The 13,091-nt window shown below is 38.6% G+C and overlaps 1 protein-coding gene across 1 annotated transcript in view; it reads left to right on the forward strand.

Annotated features, from left to right (window-relative positions):
- Window positions 1-89: 89 nt before the first annotated feature.
- Window positions 90-13,091, forward strand: part of CPM (carboxypeptidase M) — a 32,290-nt gene continuing 19,288 nt past the window's right edge. The window contains exon 1 of the mRNA XM_010182383.1: window positions 90-235. The gene's annotated coding sequence lies outside the window, so the exon portion shown is untranslated. The remainder of the gene's footprint in view (window positions 236-13,091) is intronic.

The raw sequence follows: 13,091 nt of genomic DNA on the forward strand, positions 1-13,091 counted from the left end.
CTCCCCCGCCGCCGAAACGGAGCCGGGGCAGCGACAAACTCCCCGGTCCCCACATGGCTTTTTGGTTCATCTGCTTTTTTCTAGGACGTGGTGGGCATTTTCTGTCTGGTTTCGGTGGCAGCCGCGCTGGATTTCAAGTACCATCACACCGAGGAGCTGGAGGCTTACCTGAGGGGAGTTCATGCCTCGTACCCCTCCTTCACGCACTTGCACAGCATCGGACGCTCGGTGGAAGGTAGGGGGAGAAGGCGGGGAGGGTGAGAATGGAGGCTTTCTGGTTTGCTTAAATTGGGACACGCGTGGGTAAAAGGTGGCTGCCGTGGTGTTTCGTGGGCGCTTGCTGGCGGCGGGGGTGCTCTGATCGCCTGTCTGCTTAAATCTCTGTGAAGTTTCCTCTTCCTCTTTCTTAAGCGTGAATAACAACCTCTGATGACACGTATGACGCTTCAGCTAGGGTAGAAGTTCTCCCAACACCTATTTTTTGTTTTTGCGAATTGGAAACCTTTGAGTGGCAATTTCAGAAACAGGGCTGTCTTTAAAAGAGTTTAAAATGTGTGGTACCCCGTTTGTTAAGTGCCCATTCTAGGTGGGGCTGTAATAGCAGTGTGTATTTTCCAACTCGTGGCTATGTTAAAAATACCTTCTCTTTTGGCTTTACCTATTATTCCAGTAAATCTGGAATGACTAGAGAAAAGATTTTGGATTCCATACTGATACAAGGTCTTGTGTTTTAAATGAAGAATAGGGTTTTAATCTGAAATCCTACAGGAAAATATACTGAAAGTCAGTAATCACCTTTCTGGCCTTATATAGATATTTGAATTTATCTTTCTATTATTGGTACTTTCTTACAATAAACTTATAGGGGGAAAAAAGAGAACTTACTCATTTGTTTAAAGAAATTAGAAAGTTTACTGTTCATTAGAATATAAATACTTTCATGTACATCTGTCTAGTTTTAAGCAAAAAAAACCCCAAACAGCTTAAGTAGATTTTGGAAAATTAAATCACTTTGTTAAAAGGTATAAAACTAGATAGAGAAGGCCATTCTTTAGAAACATAATCTGTTCCTCTAACCCCATTAACTAGAATGAGACAGTTGTAGTATCTACCATCAAATCTACGCTTGAGTTTTAAAATAAAACCTACAATCTTCTGGGCAGATACTAAGAATGCTAGTAGTTTCTCCTCATAACTCCTTTCCTGTGCTACTATCAAATTTTTAGATATATTTGTCTGGAACACAATTTATAGTTGAAGACAGCGTTCTGTTTCAGTGAGTTATCAAACAACTGTTATGTTGCTATGGGTATGTGATCTTGTCTAAGTGCATGCCTGCACTCAGTTTTTAAAGTCTCTTTCAGTGGGAAGACTCAAGCTAGTTATTTAAGTTGTATTCTTCTTGGTTCCATCAAAGGCAGAATCAAATTGAATTATGTTGTGCATTCACACAAGAGAAAGCTAGTTTGTTTAAGTACAGCTTCCTCCAGTCCCATCTCCAGTTATCCATATCCTCATTTTTTTACCTTGAGGTGATTTGGCTAACATTTTCATGATAGGACTAGATTTTGACATCTCTGGCATGAACTCTGCTGGCTTATCTTCATGCAGGTAGGGCAGAACCTTTCATCTAACTGTAGAGCTTGAAATTTTGGTTTTGCATATCTAGACGCCTGAAAGTTGATAACATGAAGTGTTCAATTTCTCTGACTTCCATTACCATGAAAACTGGAAATGCATCATCACATTGACTGTGAATGAGCAATGCACTGAAACTTTATTCAAATTTTGATATATTGTCTTCCGCTTAACCAAACTGTGTAAGGAAAGAGAATTACATGGGCTTTCCCTTGTTCTGCCAGCTACATGCCATGATTCACAAAAAGAAGATCAGTTACACTTTTTGCACATCTTGTGTGACTGCAATATTCCTCTGCATAGAGTAGGTGGGCAGTGAAAGCTCTCTCAGTGCCATATAAAGCACTGTGAAAAATGTTCAGTGCTTCTCTATTCTTTTTTTTTTCTTAAATGTTAAGAGATTTCTTCCTCTGTTAAGAAACAGGCCTTTAGAGTTCCCTGAAATATGGTAGAGGATGAAACTGAATTAGGGTCTCTCAATTGGTTTTTTGCTTGTTTTGGTTTGGTTTTCCTTCTTCATACTAAAAGAAAGTCTTGTGAAAACAGCAGCTATATAATAACTGTGAAAATGAAGTTTAAATTTTGGTCAACTGGCTGATGTTCTATTTTTCTTATCTAAGAAAAGCTGACAAATACATGTATACACATGCACATGCACTTACTCATGTGGTTTTACAAGTGTTGTCCCACTACCAATTAGCTAAAGTGTGATAAAATGTATTTATTGATGATGAGAAACGGAAATTAATTTTAATACTATAAAATTGAGATCAATGTGATGTAATAACTTTCCTATTAAGCTGACATCCCTGGTATGGTAATTGTTGATAATTAGTAAAAGAATCCTATGAATCAGAGTGGTGGCTATAAAGTCACCACACATAATTTTACTGTTACCTTGAATGGATATTGTTCCTGTGTTATTCTTAAAGCTAATCTAGGGTTTAATCTAATTTTAACTAATATAGTATTATATACTGCCATCTAGACTTGAATTATGAAGAATATGAAGTTAAGTCTTGACTTTTGTTTGGCTTGTATAGACTCTGAGTTTTGCGAGGGTATAGAATCCACTCTTAGAAGTCCAAATATGGAGGGTGATAGGGACCTCTGTATTACCACTGCAGAAAGTGATTGTACGTAGTTCTTTAACAGAAAAACCTAAACATTCATTGTGTCAGAAGCCTCACATGCTCCAAGCAGATCATAAAGTAATTTATGTCTGGGGGCCATCTAGTTTGGGCTCCTGTTCAAAGCAGGGCTAACTTGAAAGTTAGATTATGATGCTCAGGGCCCTCTCTGCCCAAGTTTTGGTTATCTGCAAGGGCAGTAACTTAGGGGGCTTGAACCAGGTGACCCTCAGAGGTCCAACTGATTCTGTGATACGACTGAAAGCCTTGCTAAGATCAGGTTTTTCCTCTCTCCCACTAAGCCAGTCATTTCTGCATAAAAGGTGAACAGTCAAGTGTGATTTGTTGCGGATAAATTTGAAGCGAGATTTACAAAGTGTGTTTATTTAATGTATGCAGGCTATAACAGCAAAGTACACAACAGAACCAGTACCAGGAGCCTCACTGGAAAACAAACTAAAAGGTGCCCAACCTGTTTTGTTGTGGTTTACATCACCATATAGAAATTCACTGCCCCTCTGCCAGATTACTGGAAATAATGTGTTCTGGACTAGCAATGGCCTGTTCAGTCTCCAGGTCTGTATATTTGAAAGCTATGATATTTAATTATCCATCTCATCTGCTAAGCTATTATCCTTAAATGAGGGGAGAAGAGAGCTTAAGAAGACTTAGCCCATTGGTTGGCAAAACTGAGTGTTACTTCTTTGGTCTGGTTTAGTAGGTAACCTCAAATACCTCAAGATTTGTAGGTAATTTGTGTATTTGTGAGAGACTTCATATGGTCTTATAAGCAGGCAGGTAGACATGTGTGATGGGCCAGAAAATACCTCATTTCAGTTGTGTTGTTGAATAAGCTCATAAAAGATCTTTGGCAGGAACTCAGTTTTCTAATGCATACAATATCCAACCTCAACACAGTTTGTGCACTGTATAATAACAGAGGAGGCTGCAGAGCTGTCAGTCTGGAGAATGGGACCTGGTGTAATCTGATCAACCTGTCCCACCTAATGCCCCCCCCCCAGTGAAAACCAGACTGACTCTTGAGTGAGCAAATCTTACTGTGTGCATTATCAGAAAGAAAATATTTTATGTATGTGTATGATCTGTGGCTTTTCATTGTTCAAGATACTGTGCTGCTATTCTTTCAAAAGAAAATGAGGGTGGTGGAAATGGATTCTAGTAGATGGACCTGATGACCTTATTAGGAGAGCAAAGGCAAGCAACATTGAAAGAGCTGAGTGGCTTTGTAGTAGATCCACACTCTCTAAAAACTCTTTTCTGATACACTCTAGATTCAGATAAGTGATAGCATGCCAATTACAACGTGTTTTAGGTCTAGCTTTTCTGGAGGCCAGTCTGCATTTTTAGAATTCCAGTCAAATTGGAACAGTTATAAACATCATCCTTAAGCCAGTTTCTGCTCACTGAGCAAAAAGTGGTGCATGGTTAAAGTACCTCTGTCTTTACCTAATGAAGATCTTCAAAGTTTGCTTAACAGATTAACATCTCTTTGGCAGATTCTATCATTGGAGAGACAAAAAGCAAAGCAAAGCAAAACAAACTGACCACATTTTATTTTGTTTTCATTAGAAATTTCCAGAAATAACCTCTTGCAAAAGAGCTGTCCTGAAAGATTTTTTGACTGAGAAGGGAACAGAAGGGAATGGTGCATGCCCAGGTTTCCATCTGATAAGCAGCTCTGACTTCAGTAAAAGGGCACATTAAGTATTAGGACTTGGGTAGTGCAGTGGAAAGCGTGTGCCTGCCTGGTAGTAGGTTTAATAGGGAACCAAGGCAATTAACCTGTCCCTGGCATCACTCTCCACCAGCATCAGTGGGATGTGTGCCCAAGATAAGCCAGAGATCAATTTAAACCTCCTGATCTATTCTGATACAGTGTGGTTGTTACTTTTAGGTGTTTACAGGAGGCTGACTTCAGGTTCATTGCACTGCAGTGCAAATATTTAATAATGAAAGACCAGGTATCGTACTTGTCTAGTCTATATACTGATAGTCTGTGCATGTGACTGAAAAATCATGCCTATCTAGGGAAGAATAGCAACTTATTTTCAGGCATTTCTTGTGATACAGTATGGAAGGAGCCTGGGTTACTACCATCAGTAGTAAAATGTGCAGTAAATTTTATTTAATTTACATTAGAAACAAATATTCTGGATGTTTTTACTTTGTTTAAAGTACTAGAAAACAAGTTTTTCTGCTGCAGAAGACAAAAACTGAAATATGAATCCATAAGATGTTTGTACTCTACAGGAATTGTTCTTAGGCTAGTTTCAGGGTTCCTGGCACTGTATGGAAATAGATTGAGAAGGTTATACACAGCCCAAAGTACTTTGAGGTAAGTTTCTCAGTGTTACCCATTACTAATACTTTGTACAAAATAAATGTGAGTAGCAGTGTATTTTTAAAAAGGAAGGAGAAAAAATAAAAATGTGTCAGAGAAGACTTTGTCTTGAAAATAAACATGTTGTCCAGAGAAAAATCCACAGGGAGCATGGTGCCTTTAAAGAATATTGCAATTATTTTTTCTGTGGTTACATGATGTGATGTGTGTTTGCACAGAAGAGTATTACCTTCTATTTGTTCCATCTGAATGACTGCTGCAGATGGCTTTCCTCCTGTCTCTAACCCTTGATAACACCTCTCCTTCCTTTCCTTCCTCCATATCTCCCACCCCACAAATTTTCTTAGTACTGTGAGTTGCAAGCTCATCATGCAAGCATGGCGCGCATAGATAATATACACATTGAGGTTTTCAATGCTCATTTTTAGAAGCAAGAATGAATGAGACGCTCTGATGGCATCATGTAAAGCATACAAAAGTCACTTGGCTCAAGTGAAAAACGTCCTTTAAAAATGGTAATTCTGAAACTTATGATAAACTTCTACCCATTCTTGTCTGCTTCTCTTGTGAAAATTTTTTCCCCTTATGTACCACTTACTGGTCTCTTCTTTCATAATCACCTTCATTCTAATCTTTGTCAGTGCTTCTGGCATGTAGATATGTGTTAACAAGATTCTAGGTAGCTTTATGTGTTAAAGTTATTATCAAAAGGGTATTTGAGCTCATGGTTGGGCTTGATTTTAACAGCCTTGTAAACTTTATTTGCAGCATATTCTGTGAGTCATTGTGAGGAGGAGGAGGACTGGCTCCTTCGGGGTTTATCTAGTCAAGGCTAAACCATGACTTAATAAAAAAGAAGTATTAGCCTGTATTTTTCATAATCTTCAGTTTCCAACTGAGCTTTGCTCTAAACCATATGCTTAAATAGAATTCACCCTTACTGCATTAGCTTTAAGTCCGTTTATTGCAACTGAAGCCAGAATGTCTAAATGTTGAAACATAGTTTCAGATTTCATCTGACTGCAACCTCTAGCAATTTAGTAACCAGAATTAGTTTAAATGTGAATATTGTGTATGTCTACTTACCGGAGAAAAGCGGTAGCACTTCTATCTCCTGCAATAGCAGATTAACTACTGTAATGTGACACAGGTAGTTTACGTGCAATCAGTCTTCCGATAGCCAAGCACTAAGATTTTGTCAGATGATAATGTGACTTATCAGTCTTTTAAACATCTGATGCTAAGCTTTGTATTTTTTGTAAACTATTTGTATAAAAAGCATAGCCATACTGACATGAAAGCAATGTTAAGATGTAGAGATGTAGTAATTTACTCAGTGCATGTTCCTATTCTCTTGCAGTGAAAGTAAAATAATTTGCTTACATCTTCTCTTTATGCTTGCTGTGGATTGGTCAACCATCTCTGTCTTGCTTCCTATACTATCTCCTACATCTAAAAATAATAATGAAAATGCGTGTATGTATAAGTTGTGCAGTTTTCTTTTACAGGCATGTATGCACACACACAAAAATGAAACTTAAATACAGTTTCAGTGAAATCTGCCATATCAGAGATTTCTATCCTGACTGAATATAAATAAATAAATTCAAATTACTGTTCAAAGGGAACCTGTCCTGGCAACACAGATCAAACACTTCTTGTATTAGAATTGGTACTGACTGGAGTCTCTATGTTGTAGCTTTAAAACTGAAAGATCTGATCTATTTAGAAATAGTCCACCAATCCTGTGAGCAGCGTTTACGTAAAACCAGCATTGTGGAGAAAAAAAAATCTCTGCTCTCCTGCTTCCTCTCTACCCCATGCTTTGTAGTTGTCAAGCTTGACAAACATATGTTGAAACTACTCTTCAGAGCAGTAAAGGTCTTAAGCCTGCAGCCATCCTGTTTTCCCTCAGCAAGATTTTGCAGCTTTCCATGTTTGTTTAGATGCAGACAGAATTGAGGACTGGATATCGTAGTTAACACCAGTGGAGTTAGCAATGCCAGGGAGCTGTGTTACTGAGAATCAGCAATTGCAGCTGGTGATTGCAGTTTGATTTTTGTCTATCTCCATATCCTTTAGCTGGTAAATTTGTAGAAGGTCTTTTAAAACAAACAAACAAAACCCCCAAACAAACAAATAACTAAGTGCAAAACCACAGAGCTCAGGATACTAAGAATGGTGCACAATGGTCAGATAAATTACTGGGGTTTTCCTTTCCCTCTAACATGTAAGATTCTGCTCTTTAGAGCATTGTACATAAATTTTAGCCATTTAATTAAGAGGTGCAGTCTTAAAACACAGCTGGTGATTCTTTGTATAGCTAGCTCATAACTATACTGACAGTTTGATTTATGGTCTGCTGATTGCAAGGGGCAAATCAAACTTGTACACTTACTTTAAGTTGCTTTTTATGTGTAACTCCATGTTGACTTACACTGGTCCTGAATCAGTATTCACTTCTTCAGACTGCTGTTTTTTCAGATGCTGTAAAGTAGCACAGGAGGAGAAAAAGATTCTCCAAAAAAGAAAAAGATAAACCAGGCCTATTAATCAGGAGGTGAGTCTCTTGACCCCTTCAATTGAGGGTCTTCTACCACCAGATTAGGTCTCTTAATTAGCCTGTCGCAGCCTACTTTGCTGATCTTTGTGTCATGCTACAGAGCCTGTATTTCCCTAGGAACAGGGAATATTGGGTAACCATTGATGTTAATGATCAATGGTATGTGTTGAATTGCCCTTTCAGTACCACGTTGTTAGTTTTTAAACAAATTCTAATTGCAAGCTTACTTAAAAAGGAATAAAACTCTTATCCTATGCTTGTGTCATACCCAGACAGTCAATCCGTCTGCATTCTCCTCTTACTTGAGGAAAGCACAGTAACACATCCCTTCTACTAACTTCAGAGGATGAGGCTTTTTAATAGAAAAGTGTTCCTAGTAGCACTCTACTCACTTCTCACCAAAGGAGAAGAGCAGTGCACCTTGCATCCCTTCTGAATGGCCCTTCTGCCTCTAGGAGCTCTAGCTGTAGATCCTTGGAGCAACTGGTGCTGCTGATTCTCAGGGCTGCCTAATTACGGCTTTCCTGTATGTAGCTATGGTACGGCATATTATGTTCAGCTAGTTCACATAGGTACAAATGGAGACCTACCCATAATACTGTAATTAGTTGGTAGGCCATGTGACTTCTTACCCCCAAGCATTTGTACCTTAGGCAGTTGTGCTATGCATGATTTTGCGTAGAAGAGACATCTAGGTTGCTGTGGGTTTTTTTAAGGCTGTTTTTTTTTTTCTTTGAATGAAAGCTGGATATGCTAGTTCTTCTTTCTGAACTCTTTATGCATTAACTACCTGATGGAGGTGGAAACAAATAATGCTTAGGACTGGCTGTAGCTCTCTCCCCCTCCCAGCTGAGACATTGCCCTCCCTATAAACTGCTCTGCTTCTGGCACAGTGACTTTTCTAATCTCTGCAATGGTTCTAACATGAGGAAGAGGTTACAGGATGCTTCTGAGCATATGATTCTGCAGTTTGATGTCTACAACTTACTTGCTATGGGAAAGGTCAGTCTGTGGCAGTTGGAGTCATTGAATTAAATGGCTGTAGCTGCTGTGTAATGTGTTGAACTCACGGTGTACTTAGGACTGTTGAGTTACGTTTCCTGTTTATTTCTAGCCAATGTGTTCTACATCCACGGGTATTGCGGTTATCTGGGCCATTTAAACGGCTCTTGGGCAGATCTGAAAAAGATAACATTTTTATTAAAGGTAAAATAAAAGCAAGCTGTGTTCTCAATAAGAAATATAGTCCTACTGTAACAGTTCTAAAGTCCAGTCTGGTCCAGTATTCTTTTTTCCAAGATTAGCTAGAGAAAATTCTAGGAATAGGGTAGGGACAGAATGATACTTTCCCAGTGTACATTTCTAGCAATGCCCAACCTGGCTGTTTCTGATAAAGCGTGTTTCCTAATTGTGGTGGACCTAAAGTAGGTTAAAGCACAAAGCTTGCTTTGATACACAAATGCATTAGGCTGATCTCAAAATCCAAGTGGAAACAAAGGCCACCAGCGCATGTTTCTCAAAGAGGCAAAGGACTAAGTTACTCTGTAGGAAGTAACACTGCCTATATTTTACTTCCTTGTAGTACCTGATGCCCTTCCTAAAAGGTAGTCACTATGGTTTCTAAGGAGACATTTTGTTACCCATTTTGAAAGTGAATCTGGAATCAACTGGTCGAACTAATGTAGTTTGTTAACTAAACTAGAAACAGATTATTAATGATTATTATAAGGATTGGGTTCTTTTAAAAAAGTTCATCTATCTTGCATTTTTTCCCCTTCAGCCAGGTTTTGTTTGGGTTTGTTTCATTGTTATTTTGTTGTTCTTGTTGGGTTTTTTGTTGTTATTTGGTTGGTTGGTTGGTTGTTTTTTGTAAAAGGGGAGTGGGGGGAAGATGCTCACTGTCTGAATTTGTAGGACTCTGCTTCCAGTGCTGAGATGGGTATAGTTTAGAGCTTCCTATTCTTGGAGCAAACTTAATGTCTGGGATCTGCCAAGGATGTTTACAGGATATGCAGAGCAAGTATCCTGAGGCATTTCAATGCACTGAAACCCTCAAAATACACCAGTAACTTCTCAGCCATGTAGGAGCAACAACCTCTAATCTCCTCCTGGTTTTCTACTCCCTCTCTTGCCTTCAAGTGGCAGGAATCGTTTTGGCCTCCTCTTCCTCTGGTGTTAGAAGGGTAGGCCAAATAAAACTGTTGAATCTGCATAAATTGCACTTGAAAACAAACCACCCCCTTCCTTGTGCCTGGCTTGTGGTGATCCAGTGGTACTGCTACGAATGAGCAATATTACTTTCTTTGATGTATACAACAGCTTTTCTGAAAACCATTAGATGCATACCAGTTTCACTCCTTATTCAGAAAATAAAGCACACATTTTTAGAATTTTAAAGCACGCATATTACCACCCAGTGGTAACAGAAGTAAGATCTGGTGAAAAGGAAAAATAGTCTGTTTAGTTTCTGGGAGTGCATATTAAATCAGTGTAAATAGCAGGGAAAGCCTGTTCAGGGTAATTCTATGTGTCTGTGGTGCTGCTTTCTTCTCAGTGAGCAATACTGAATAAGGTCAGTGTATATTAATTTAAACCCAGCATTCCCTTCTGGGTTGTTTTTGTTTGGATTTTTAAAATTTATTTTTATTTCTTGATTTGTGTTCAAATAAAGTATAAGGTGCTATTGCAGAGACTGTACTCTGGATTGGCAATGTTTCAGTGTTTTGTGTATAAAGAGTGTGCTCAGCTTCATGATGAGAACTGGAAATGGTACAGCGTGATGAGTCACGTTCATGTAGGAAAGAAATGGTTGTTGTTCTCGTAAAATACAAGTCCTGTGAAAGTATCTAAAGCAGCTATGGATGTCCCAGTAAACCAAAGATTTGTAAACCTTTATGAAGATAAGCAAGCACATGAACCATGAACTTCTCACGTGCTTTTGTTACAGATAAACAGTATCTATTTTTTAAGTTATAGGTCTTTCCTATGGTGCTGTTTATAAGGTACTGACTCTAAATTGGATTGGCTGGTGTAATCTCTGGAAGTAGATAGATGCTTATTAAATAGTGAGAAATTGTTACTTTTATTTATTTTTTCTCTTTAGAGACAGAGGTGGCCTTATGCCTGTAAGAGGGGATACATGGGAAGAGACCTAAAGTGTCAAGTTAAGCAGTGGCTCCAGCATAGTAACTAAGTGGTAGGGCATCTGTTGCTGAAACATTCTGGTCCTTTGTATCTCAAGAAATACTACAAATTGGCTGAGAGGGGACTGTATTAGCACTCAGAAAGTTGACAAGTGGAAATACAGAGCACAGAATGGTCCTAACGCTTTGAAATAAAATTTTAAAATGCTTCACAGGTACTGTACCAATTACTCTCTCTTGCTGTTGTCCTCAGACAAGCATTTTTTCCTTATCAATGTTTTTCACTCCTTCTGAGAGTAGTTCTTGCTACAGATCTCTTTTACAGCCTCTCAGTTAAGCAGGCTACTTGGGGAAACAAAGCAAGCAGTAAAACCTTTGGTCCTCTGCCCAAATAATAAGTGCTATCAGTTTGGGGAGGGGGTACTGGAGAGTGACCGAGGTAGCCCTGCAGTCTAACGTTACCTTGGGCTCTTCTGGGTTTGTCCTGCTTACCCATGCACCATGCTGAATATTGCCAGATATGCCTGGTTAACATATGTTATGATCTGCCTCTTTTTAATCCTTCCAAATACCATGAAGACTTTCTTATGTCTAAAGTGTCCTAGCGCTTATTGGGATACCAATTTAGTTCATTGCTAATGCTAATCCAGGCCGAGTTTTTAGATAATCCTTTCTGTCTCAAAGTACAATGAGAATATGTTATATTAAAAGTAAGAATAAACTCTCACAAAAGAATCTGATGTACTACAGTTGCTCATACAGATGTCCAGCTGATCCCAGCTTCAGGTACATAGGTTATTCCGATTATAAACTATTTGTCTAGGGTGTCTGTTTTCTGAACAGAGACAGCTGCCTCTTTTGGCTGATAACTTACAAAAATTTATATCCCCAAAGGATACATTTATATTACTTACTATAATCTGGAGGATGCTTTACTCAACAGTCTGGCTAGATAGAACTCACATATTTGTTCGTGTCTGTAAGGCTACGTCTGCAATGCTACTCTATCAGTCATTCTGATTAAACATTTCTGGTTATACAAATAATGTACTGGTAACTCAAAATCTGTTAGAATCTGAATCAAGCCATATGTGCTGCCATTGGGCAGTCCTCTTGCAGAAGACAGGTTTCAAAATAGCTTTTGATTTTCCAGCTTGAACTGGTGATGGCAAATCAGGGTACCACAGGGCGAGGGTGCTGCTGGTGCTTGCTTGACAAAAGGGAATTGTTCCTGAAGTCCCTCATTAGCTGTGGTAGTGTTTTGCCAGAAGACAGTGTGTTGGCCCACTGTTATCATGGAGAAACTAACATTTTGCCTTCATATTAAAGCTTGTGAGTGCAATACTAACTTACATAGGTACTTAATGACTCTGTATTTCCATCTTCTTGCCCTTTTCAGAAATACCTCAAGTGTGTGTGCACAAAGGGGCAATTGTACTACTTTGTTACATGCTGGCAGTGCTGAGCTTTGCAGTAAATGCAAGAAATAGATCACAAAACTTAAAAGCCAAAGAATAGTTTATGTTAGCATGGAAACAGATTTACCATGAATGTGATATAAAAGTTAGAAGTGATAAAGCCAGAATTGATTTCTTAATCTCTCCCTGTAAGATAAGGAAGTTTGTGTAGTAATAAGCATATTTGACTTAGTCTCAGAAAATACGTGTAAAATGCAGCTGGGAGGGATACCCTGACATGGTTCTGCAATAAAAAGAAAACTGTAAAGATGCCTTAGTGTCTTGCATGGTAACAATTAACCTAGATTTACACTAGTATTACTGGTAGCCAGTAAGGATGGACTATCTCAGGACATAGCAGAATACGTTGCCAAATGCAGCTAGGGAAATGTTTCCAGTATTAGTGTGCATAGTTAAAGTGGATTAAACACCATATGTGGGAATTGTGGTATATCTACAGCAGAATTTTTCAAGGAGTGACTTTCAAGCCATCCCATCTTCTCGCATTATTTTGTATAAGTAATGCAGATGCTGGTTATTTGCATAATTTCTCTTTCTTCTGTCAAACCATAATTATGTAGTGGTTGCTCTTGCAGTGGAAGCTGCTATAAACATAAGCTGGTGTGTTTTTTTTCACTACTGTCTTGGTATTCTCAGCATAGGATCTAGGCTGAAGGTCTGCTTATGTTGGAATTGAGCAGGGTTGAAATCAAATTGACTGCTGAAATTTTACATTGTTTGCACTTTCTATTTAACTTCTCTATCTTCTTTTCTTACTACAGAGGTGGTTTTCCCTAC

This window comes from Mesitornis unicolor, unplaced genomic scaffold (genome assembly GCF_000695765.1).
Source record: "Mesitornis unicolor isolate BGI_N332 unplaced genomic scaffold, ASM69576v1 scaffold17334, whole genome shotgun sequence".
Classification (NCBI taxonomy): Eukaryota; Metazoa; Chordata; class Aves; order Mesitornithiformes; family Mesitornithidae; genus Mesitornis; species Mesitornis unicolor.